An 11,266-nucleotide genomic window follows, 5' to 3' on the forward strand; every position below is an offset into this window, starting at 1 on the left:
CACCTCCCCCGTCAGACACGTGGCCATTGTACCATATGACATCATCATGAAAGAAGGGTGAATGCAGTAACATAAGAAATTTGGGGAGATAATCATTACTTATATGACAGTATATTCTTATTACTGTTCTGTTTTATTAGTAGAGGCTGTTCAGGGCCCAATTTATAAATTAAAATAGGACATGGGAATATATATATATATCTATATATATATCTGTATGTTAGAACACAGAATTTGTTGCTATCTGAAGTAATAAATAAAAATTTTAAATAAAAAGGACAAATATATTGCATGGAAATCTGAATCTGAATATTGTTTGATTATAAAAGTTGTTCCTTTCTTTTTGTACATGTGTGAACTTTTATTTTTGTTTAATTTTAAATTATTTTATTATCAGAGTGATGTATAGTAAGGTAGTAAGGTAGTGAGTACTTTACTTCTTGAACATTCTTACCCCTTCCCATGTTTTATCCCCATTTTCACTCTCCCCACCCCTCCCAAATTGTAAAGTTCATTTTCAACATATTGTCTTGTGAATATTGCTGTCACACTGAAGAACATTTTTTTATGCCAGTTCTGGGGCTTGAACTCAGGGCCTGGTCACTGTCCTTGGGCACTTTTGTTCAAGGCTAGTGCTCTGCCTCTTGAGCCACAGCCCCTCTTCTGGCTTTTTCTGTGAATGTGGTACCAAGGAATCAAACCCAGGGCTTCGTGCAAGTGAGGCAAGCACTCTACCACTAAGCTGTTTTTTTTTTTTAAAGTGGGCTTTCAAATAGACTTGAAAAGTCCACCTCACAAATTTCTCCTGATAATAATAATTAGCAATCTGGCATTACAATGGGTGATGTTATGTAATCACTATGACCTCTCTTCCTCCTTCTGCTCTTCCTCTGTTTCTTCCTCTCTTCCTCCTCCTCCTCTTCTCTTTTTGCTTTCTTTCTTTACTTGGACACACCCAGAAAATACATTTTTTAATATCCCAGACATCCGATTGCATTCTGTGATTGCATTCTGTAGTATGTAATTGGAAGTGAAATGTATATCCTTTCTGGAATCTAGTTCATAAAAAGTTCCAGAGTAGGATTCTCTGTCTTTTATCCCCTCGTCTGTTGGCTGGATATTTCCTCCCATAGTGACTTTGAGGCCTGATTTCTTGGAGAAAAATCCATACCTAACACATAAGAATACGCTGAGTGAGGGGCTGGGAGTGTGGTCTAGTGGTAGAGTGCTTGCCTAGTATGCATGAAGACCTAGGTTCAATTCCTTGGCCGCCACATATGTAGTAAAAAGCCAGAAGTCAGTACGTTACTGCTAGGCCAGGCTCTGAGCCCCTTCCACCCCCTTTTTTTTGTTTCCCCATTTGTTTTATCCCCTCTCATTGCTGTTTTTGATTTTGGTACCTTGTATCTTGCATGTATGTTCATCTGATTTGTGAAAAGGGGAATCATGGAATGGTGAGAGGGCCAATGCAACAGTGATACTCACTATGTTGGAAATGAACTTTATTATTCTGGGGGTGGAGGAAAAGTGGCAAAAAAACAAGGGAAGGAGTAACAATGTTTGACAAGAAATCTATCCATTACATTACTTATGTAACTGTAATCTCTTTATATATCACCCTTACAATAAAATAAAATTAAAAATATTTTTTTTCAAAAAGCCAGAAATGGTACTGTGACTCAAGTGGTAGAGCTCTAGCCTTGAGAAAACCCAAGGACAGTGCTCAGGCTCTGAGATCAAGCCCAGAACTGGCAAAAAAAAAAAAAAAAAAGAATACTCTGAGTGAGCTGTTATGTGATTTACAAATATACAAAATGTTAAACTACTAACATTTTATGATTTATTTCAGAAGCAATGCTCTATAAGGGAAGCATGGTAAACTATCTGTTTATAAGGTTGGATACCAGGGGTTTTGTTCTGTTTTGTTTTTTTTTTGTTGTTGTTGTTGTTGTTTTGTTTTAGTAAATTGGTCGTTGTAAGCCACACACTGGTGGCTGATGCCTGTAGTCCTAATTACTCAAAAGACCTGAGGTCGGAGAATCACAGTTCAAAGCCAGCCCAGGCAAGAAAGTCCATAAGACTCTTATTTCAAACTAAGTATCAAAAACAGCTAGAGGTGGACTCACAGAAATGGTCATCATCAAGTAGCCAAACTACGAACGCTGACAAGGATTCGGGTCCCTTATATACTGTTGCTAAGAATGTAAATTACTGCAGCCACTATGGAAATCAGTATAGAGGTGCTCACAAAGTTAAATAGAGCTACCTTCTACTTCTGCTGTACAATATCCTGGACATATAACTGAGGCCTATAAGCATACAAAAGAGGACCTGCAACCTGCTTATAGCAGCACTGGCCACAAAAATCAAAATAAGGACCCCCTACCAGATATAACAGATGAAGGGATAAAGAACATGTGGTATATATACATCACAAAGTGTTACTCTATCATTAAGAAGAATGAAATTGGGGGCGGGAGTTTGGCCTAGTGGTAGAGTGCTTGCCTAGCATGCACGAAGACCCGGGTTCGATTCCTTGGTACCACATACATAGAAAAAAGCCAGAAATGGTGCTGAGGCTCAAGTGGTAGAGCTCTAGCCTTGAGAAAGTCCAAGGACAGTGCTCAGGCCCTGAGCTCAAGCCCATGACTGGCAAAAAAAAAAAAAAGAAGAAGAATGAAATTATATCATGTGTTACAAAATAGGTAGAAGTGTACATCTTTGTATTAAGTGAAATAAAACCAGTTATTGCAAAGGAAAAAAAAAAGCTGAAGGTAGAGCTGTGGTTCACATGGTAGAGTGCTAGTCTTGAACAAAGGAACTGGGGAGTCAGGCCCCTGTGGATCCTAACACAACTACTCAGTTGTGTTCTGAGATTTGTGGCTCAAAGCTAGTCTGGGCAGAAGAAAATCTCTGAGACTCTTATCTCCAATAAGCTACTCAGAAAAAGTGGGAAGTACACATAAATCTGAATCATTTCAATTAGTCTGATAACCCTCCTCCACATTCCAATATGCATCTCTCTACCTTTTCTTAGGTGCTATGTACAAAGGAAATATAGTAAAATAAAGTTTAGGAGGATTCCACTTACTAATCGTGTAACCTTTGGGACAAGTTATTTTACCTCTTGAGTCTCAGCTTCCTCATCAGTAATTAAGACCAAAATAATACCTGCTCCAAGGCTATTGTTAAGTTCAACTGTCACTCCCACATGTGTGCTAAAGGAGGTCCTTCTGTGTCTAGCCCAGGAGACAAAAAGATCCCATACATATTCTCTCAAGTAGTCTCACCTATCTTCCTCACTTCTAAATTCACTTACTAGATGCGCCATCCATAGCTACTTAATGAAAGTAACCTTTAGAAAACTATGAAATTTCAGCTTTAACAAACCTAGGGGTAAACATGAAGCTTTCAAGGAAACATCAATACAAAGCCCAAAGTGGTGTTGTTCTACCCGAGTCTCTCTCCTTTGAACTACAGAGGGATCATCATGCTTAGAAGTGTGAAAATGGTCACTTCCAGAGGCATTCCTAGTGTTTTTACTCCCACAGACAGCTGCTAAGTTTGTTGGACACATGGACTTCTAGCAACATTCTCCTTCCTCAGGGATCATCACATACAAAATGCGTGAAGGCTAAGAGGTCACCTGTGACTTTCTCTGTTTTATCACCAAGAGACTACTGAACCCTTTCTGAGAAAGTCTAGAAACCACATTTCAGAGGGAGCAATATCGTCCCACAAAAACAAAAAACAAAAAACAAGGTTGGAATGGTCGCAATGAATGATTAACTTCTGAAGGATCTGTGATCATAATTCTCTATGCAGAAGACTCCTTTGCATTTCCAGGAGTAATATTAAAATATTATGTCCTATTCATCCACTGATTTCTGACACTGACACTGACCTTGGACCTCTCATCCATATGCCAAAGAGAGCTCTTTATTGCTGTTGCATTGTTATAATCATTTCTATGCAAATTCTGGAAAGCCAAATAAAATATTAGCAGTATGTTATAGTTGGAGAAAGGACTTCACATTTACAAGGTTATATGGCACATTAAGTATGTTATTTTTTAAAAGCTTTTGAAATTTCTAGGCAGGAAGAGTATACACTACCATTTGGTCAGAAATTTAATCCAAGAGTCTAGATATTGTTCTACAAATTAAGAGACCCTGAAAATAATGTTTTTAGTATTAGAATGATACTTGATATTGAAAATGATGTTTTCAGTATTTCCTAGGGACATGGTAGCATCAGAACAAGAATCCTGTGACCAATGTATTTTCTAGTTTTCAATGCAAAATTAAAGCATAACATTTATATAGAAAAAGTTTATATCCTGATGTTGGTGCCTCAGTGGAATCAACTACTCAGATCAATAGAAATGCCTTTGTTTACCTCAACTTTTTGATTTGAAAATTTTCAGAACCTACAGAGAAATTGTGAGTATAATTGAATAAACTCCACAAACTCTTATGGTAGACTGTTAATTTTTTTTTTTTTGCCAGTCCTGGGCTTGAGCTGAGGGCCTGAGCACTGTCCTTGGAGTCTTTCAAGGCTAGAGCTCTACCACTTGAGCTTCAGCACCACTTCTGGCTTTTTTCAATGTATGTGGTACTGAAGAATTGAACCCTGGTCTTTGTGCATGCTAGTCAAGTACTCTACCACTAGGCCAAACTCCCGGCCCCAGACTGTTAATAATTTTAAGACCCTTTATGATGTGACTTCGTATTTTTATTGTCACAAAGTGGAAGCATCTATTTGACTCTCACCTTGAGATTTAGTGAATAATGAAGTATAAAATAAGTAAGGTATTAGTTCTGTGGATTAGCTCCTTTCTCCCTCTCCCCCCTCTCTTTTTCTCTCTCTTTCCCCTTGTCTCTGTCTGTCTGCCACCTCTCTCTCTCTTTTTGAAATAGAATTTTGCCACTGCTATGTGAATACCACATGATTAGCCTATTTGAGGGGACTTAACCCTGTTGTTCCAGCCAACAATGACATTCTGTCATTTTTAGAGATGCAGATGCAGTCACTGTAGCTGATCACAGATATACAAGAGAACTCAGCCAGTTCAGAGAACTGTCTAGGTGAGCCTAGTCTAAATGGAATAAGCTAAATAAATGGAAACATACAGCTGCTGTATAAGGACTATTTCATCACACAATGAAAGTTGAGCCATTCAATTCTTTCTTCCATGTATCTCCTAGGAGTATAGAGATTCTACATCATCACAATGTAATTGTCATTCTTAGGGCATTTCCTATCAGTACAATAAACTTTCTGACTTACACTCCATATTCAAATATTGCCAGTTGTGTATACTGTATTCTTCATACATTTCTTTGTTTCTGTCTATAATTAAGGTAAATTCAATACATTAAATTACCATTGTTATATCTATCACTTTTGGTTTTGAACCATCCCGTCTAACCCTTCTTCCTTTTCTTTTCAGGCTTTTGTGTCATTAAGTTCTTTAAAATTGGGGCAGGTTGATTTTGAAGAACAGCTCTCCATTTATTCTATGTATCTATCTATCTACCTATCTATCTATAATTTTTTTTTATTGGATGTGGGGCTTGAACTCTGGGCCTGGGCCTTGACCCTGAGCTCTTCAGCTCAAGGCTACCACTCTACCACTTTGAGCCACAGTGCCACTTTCGGTTGTCTGGTGGTTAATTGGAGATAAGAGTCTCACAGACTTTCATGCGGTGGCTGACTTTGAACCATGATCCTCTGATCTCAGCCTCCTGAGTAGCTAGGATTACAGGCATGAGCCACCGCTGCCTGGCTTCCATTTATTATTGTGTGATTGTTTCATCAGAACTAGCTTCAGATGGTGCACTTTGGCAGGAATACTACCTAGATGATGCTTCTCCTCTTCTCAGTGTTTCACACTACGGGATTCATAAGGTTGATTTGCTTAATTGTTGGGGGAATCTTTCTGAAAACAGCCAGTCTTTTTTTTTGTTGATGAGGTTAAATGGAAAGAATTCTGATTAAGAATTGGTTGGTATGTTGGCTATTTTTTTATGTAGAAAGAGAGAACACATGAATTCATCTAATTTTCATTTTATTTTCTTCCAAGTTGTCTGTCAACACTGTCCGGCTCCCTTGAGGCAGTGGCACTGGAATCCTATGAGAGAGTGGCTACCCTCAGCTCAGCTCTGAATCACAAATTTTGTTTGCTGTAATCAAAGGTCATTTTCAATTCATTTGCCATTATTTAACCTCTTCTTGTTAGTAGCATTTCTTTCTCGGGCAGCACTTGATGAGCCTCGCCATTAGTGAAACAATAGTCTTCAGTGACACAAAACAACTTGGTCAGTTTTTCATACAATTTTTTTAAAGCTAAATGAAGGGGAGGTAAACCCAATAGGCTGCAAATGACAGCATTTTAATGCCATGATTCCAGGTGAAGCTTTATCTGAAACATTGCTAAAAGTGGTTAGTTTGCATTTGGAAGTAGATTTGATCCAGGGGTTCTTCTACAGAGGAGGATCAAGCTAACACCTTCAAGATGCTGCCTCTGAGATGTCTCTACTCAAAATAGCTTTGTGACTGACTGGCTCTCACATCTTTACTAATAAACACAAGATCTCGTCATTGATGCTGTGGCTGAGAATTTCACAATGGGAGAGGGTGTGGTGCCTCATTTGTGAGCCAGATGTGTCTGAACTGAAGTCTGAAGATTCCCTCTTGTAAACTCTGAGAGGGATGATGAAAGTTAGACGTGAAATAGCTTTGTTGGAGGAATAAGCACGAAAAAGCTGTTTATAAATTTTTGGAGCGTAAGTTTGGGGTAGTTGTTAGTTTATGACAATCAGGATTTTCCCTTTATTTTCCTGGTATCTAGCTTTGGTCTGACATTGTACTTCAATAAATGTAATCATTCATTTAAAAAAATCCTTAATAAGGAACAAAGGAAAAATAAGGCTTTGGAATATAAATTTTCTTTACTGTGGCCATGAAAGCCAAATCACACTTTAAAAGAATGTTTTGGTTATTTACGAAAATTGAAGGATAAACTACTCTCATCCTGTGTGTGTGTGTGTGTGTGTGTGTGTGTGTGTGTGTGTGTGTGTGTGCATGTACACACAACATGTAATGGTCATATCAGGCACGACAATTTTGTACAGAAAAATGATACTTGTATTAGGCAGAGAAAATGGCATTAGTTGTAACAGACCCTCCCCCACCAAATACTCAAAAAAGTTCATGTCTTGCTTATGCAACAATACTTTCATTGTTTTGACATTCAGAATTCAGAGGACAGTCTTTTGTCTTGATGGGTGACCCAGTGCCTTTCTATCAGAGAGCTATAAATTTTCTAGACCATTCATCCAGTAGATAAGGAAAGGAAGATGCCTTGAACTTAGTAACCAGTTCCATTCAGTTGCCAGCATAGCTGGGAAATGGAGTATTTCTGCATGCTTAGGAGGAAAAGAAAATGGGTATGTCAAATACACAGTGCTCTTTCCACACACCATCATTTCCTTCCAAACATTGTTTCACTAATTTGTGAACACAGCTTATAACATCATGAGTGACTCAGCACAGGGGTCAGCAGATGCCATCTATGTAGCACTAGACCATATGTATTTTCAAATTTTGAAAAGATATTTGATCATACATACCTTATGGGACAAGAAAAAAAGTCAAACACACACAATACATCTATTCATTTCCAAAGTAACCATTAATAAGTGTGAAAATCATGACCACGGTCCCTTATACAAAACAGTGAGCAAGTCTTATTCCATAGGCCATACATACTTCACAAGTCCTAAGCTACATAAAGTTTACAAGGAAATGTGTGGTGCTATGGAATTTTCTGTTCCTCAGTCTTCCTAAACTGGTTTTAACTTTAGTTGAGACTTTCAGATGACCATTTGTGGCAAAAAAAAATGTGATAAAGTAGGCCTAGCTGAGATTTTTGAGCTTCTGTAGGATAAGATTACAGGTGGATTTTCAAGAGGTAATAGTTTTCATTTCACTAAAGTAAGTATGTCTATCATCAAGAGCCAGAACAACAAATGCTGACACTATTGTTGGGAATGTAAAGAATTTTCACTACTATAGAAATCAGTATGGAGGTTCTAATTAAAAATAGAATTATCATACTATGCAGTGAAGCAAGTCTTGTGCATATGTCTGAAAGAATGTAAGTTAAAATACAATAGGTAGGCACTAACACATCCACGTTTGTTGTCGCTCTGTTCACAGCCAAGCTACGAGAACAGCATAGATGCCGTTTAATTGATGAATGTATCAAAAAAATGTCCCTCTCAAACTTCACTGCACCATACATGAACAAGAAATTGGGCCTTTACTCTTCCACTTATTACTGAACCTTAACTTCTGTACCACCTGTGAACTGCATGCCACACTTTGCAAACGAATCTTCCCTTTGCAGACAAGGAAACAGCCTTAGAGAGAACTGATGTCACTCAAGGCTGCATAGTGAGTTAGAGCAGGAGTTGGGCTCAGATTCAAGATGCACAAGTCACATGCTGACTGTATTTCCAAGAAAGCCATTCCAGGGCCAGCTTCCCTCAGCATTAAGAAGTAGCTTATAAAGAGATCCTGCTGATGTCCCCAGATCACTTTGGCAATACTGAGAGATGCCATAGACAGCAAAGAATGTATCATGGGCTGACTCCACAAACGCTTACGTTATCACACTCTTCCAGCAATCTCCCAATTGATGGAATGATATTAGATGTGGGGCCTTTGGGAAGCGATTAGGCCCTCTTGAATCTGATTAGCACCATGACTTTGGACTCCTCAGCTTTCAGAACGGCCCATGAGAAATGAATATCAATAGTTTAAGTCCCCTAGTTGATAGTATTTTTAAAGCAGCCTTAGCAGATGGAGACAAAGCATGCAGAAAGGCGTTTCTGTAGAGGTAGCATTTGCACAGGGAAATAGATTTGAAAATGGGCCTACTAGACAAAGGTTCCAGGCAAGGGTCTACTGTGTAAACATAGCTCTGGAGGTAGGCAGAGATATGGTATGTCCAAGGCATAGCCATTGAGGCTTATATGGCTGCTAAGGCATAAAAGTGAAGGAAATGGCACTTGGAGAGGTGGACAGGCTCAGACTTACCAGAAAAAAATGTAAATAGCAGAGTTAAACATAATTTATATTTGCACTGTTAGTAGCAGTCATTTGTAGAAAATGTGGAAACCAAGGCATCTCTTTATGGCAGGAGGCAGCAGAACTATCCAATGAAGACTACTTGTGAGCTCCCTCCAGGCAGGAGGCTGAGCCACTGCCTTCTTTCCTGTCTTCTGTTTGTACCTTGTCTGCTCCATTCCACTTTCCAGGCAGAAAGGGCTGATGGAGGTGGTCTTGAGTGAGTGAAGGGCCTCACTGCTTTCCACCAGACATCTTAGGTCATATTCTGTCTTCGAACTCTTAATCTAACTATTACCTATTCCAATTCCAAATTCATCTGGGAAGAAAATATAAGCCTACAATTAAGAAGATATTTTTCCTTTACTTCAGCCACACCAAAATAAACATTGCTTTGCACAATACCCTGCTAAAATTATTAAGGGAACCCTCAGCAATGTTTCTTTTGAGGGAAGAATTTTATTACCAAATGTATACATGGACCCTTGACAAGTCCAACAAAGAATTCCAGAAATGGCAGAGGAAAATTGTGAATTACAGATGCAAAATAATGGGATAAAAGTAACAGGCAAGCAAAGGAGATGTCTTAGTAATATCTGTTGTCAACATCCGTTCAAAGGTGAGATAAGCTTGTTGCAAAAACTATTGTTTTTGTTTTTTAAGATTTTGAATTAAGGATTTGCAAAATTAACATAAAACCATGAAATTCCAAAACCAATCAGTAATTGAAAGACTGATTAAGCCTGACTTAAAACGTATAAATGACTGAGTGATAGTGTGAGTTATTATATTCATAAGGATTCTGAGAAGTCTTAGTAACCTCTCTGTGGAATGGACTTTGCAAAGCTGTTTTGAATGTGAGGCAATTTGACAAGTGATTGCACAAACATCTCCCCCACCTCCCAACGGAGACACACACACTGTGTTTCTAAATGGCTTTAAGAAGTTGGATCAGAAAAATTTTTTAAAGGCAAGCTCAATCTTAACTCGTTGCTTTCTGAAATGTAAAAAGATGGTTCAACAGTACAGATGACCTGACTTGTTTTCCATTTAGCAATGTGTGTGGTTTTTAAAATTCTCTATAAGTTGTAGCATGGAGGGAAATAGGTGATAGCTACACAAATGTATGCCAAATCACTACTAATGAAAAATGTAGCTGTTTTCCCTAATGGCTGAACCAAATTATTGTCCTATCACACTGTACTTTAACTTTTTCTCTTATCGATAAAGGCACATTGGATTAAAATAGTATATAATTTCAATTGATTTTGACACAGTAGAAAATGAAAAGACATCCAGTATCTGAGGAAGATTGTAAAAATGTGATCCACCAGAGCAAGATAGTGTTTGTATCTTTTATGTTTATATATGATATATATATATATATATCTTCACTTTAGAGATAGGGTGCAGGTATGGCATTAACTACCTAACAATTTCATAAGATGAGAGTGATTAAAGTAATTTCTTGGGGAGCTGTTGCACTTGCTATCTCAGTTGATGAATTATGTGCAACAGTGCCTGGCACCCAGGATGCAGTTTTCACACCCCTTAGTACCCTATTAATATGCACATAGGTTAACAAATATTCCTGTAAAACAGCTTCTCTAGAATCTCAAAGACAAAAACAAATGTTTTCATTAATTACCTCAGGAAAATGAAGTTTAGTCAACACAAATTAGTTGGTATCAAGCACCCACAATAGTAACTGCTTAGTGGTGGGGATGAGGAGCTTATCAATGTCTAACAGGCGGATCTTAAATTTCCAGTGTTTACATGCTAATTGTAATGCTATTATTAATCACAATCTAATCACATAGATGTATAATTAAATAAATTATATGCAAAGAAGAGGTGCTTATTCAACACTTAGCATATTCTCATTACTTTATGGTTTTGATTATCTATGTCAGAGCACAGCAATAACTTGGACATAGCACATCTCTGCTTATCTCCAAGACAGTGTCTACATGGTAGACCTTTGTCCTGCAACTCTCTTCTAGTAGGTCCATTTTTTCAAATTTATTTCCCTGTACAAATGCTACCTCTTCAGAAATGCCTTCCATCATACTTCACTGTAGTCTGCTTAAAGCTAACTTTAATAATGCTATCAACTAGTTGACGTAAACTA

Source organism: Megascapheus bottae, chromosome 18 (genome assembly GCF_031878675.1).
Source record: "Megascapheus bottae isolate mThoBot1 chromosome 18, mThoBot2.hap1, whole genome shotgun sequence".
NCBI lineage: Eukaryota > Metazoa > Chordata > Mammalia > Rodentia > Geomyidae > Megascapheus > Megascapheus bottae.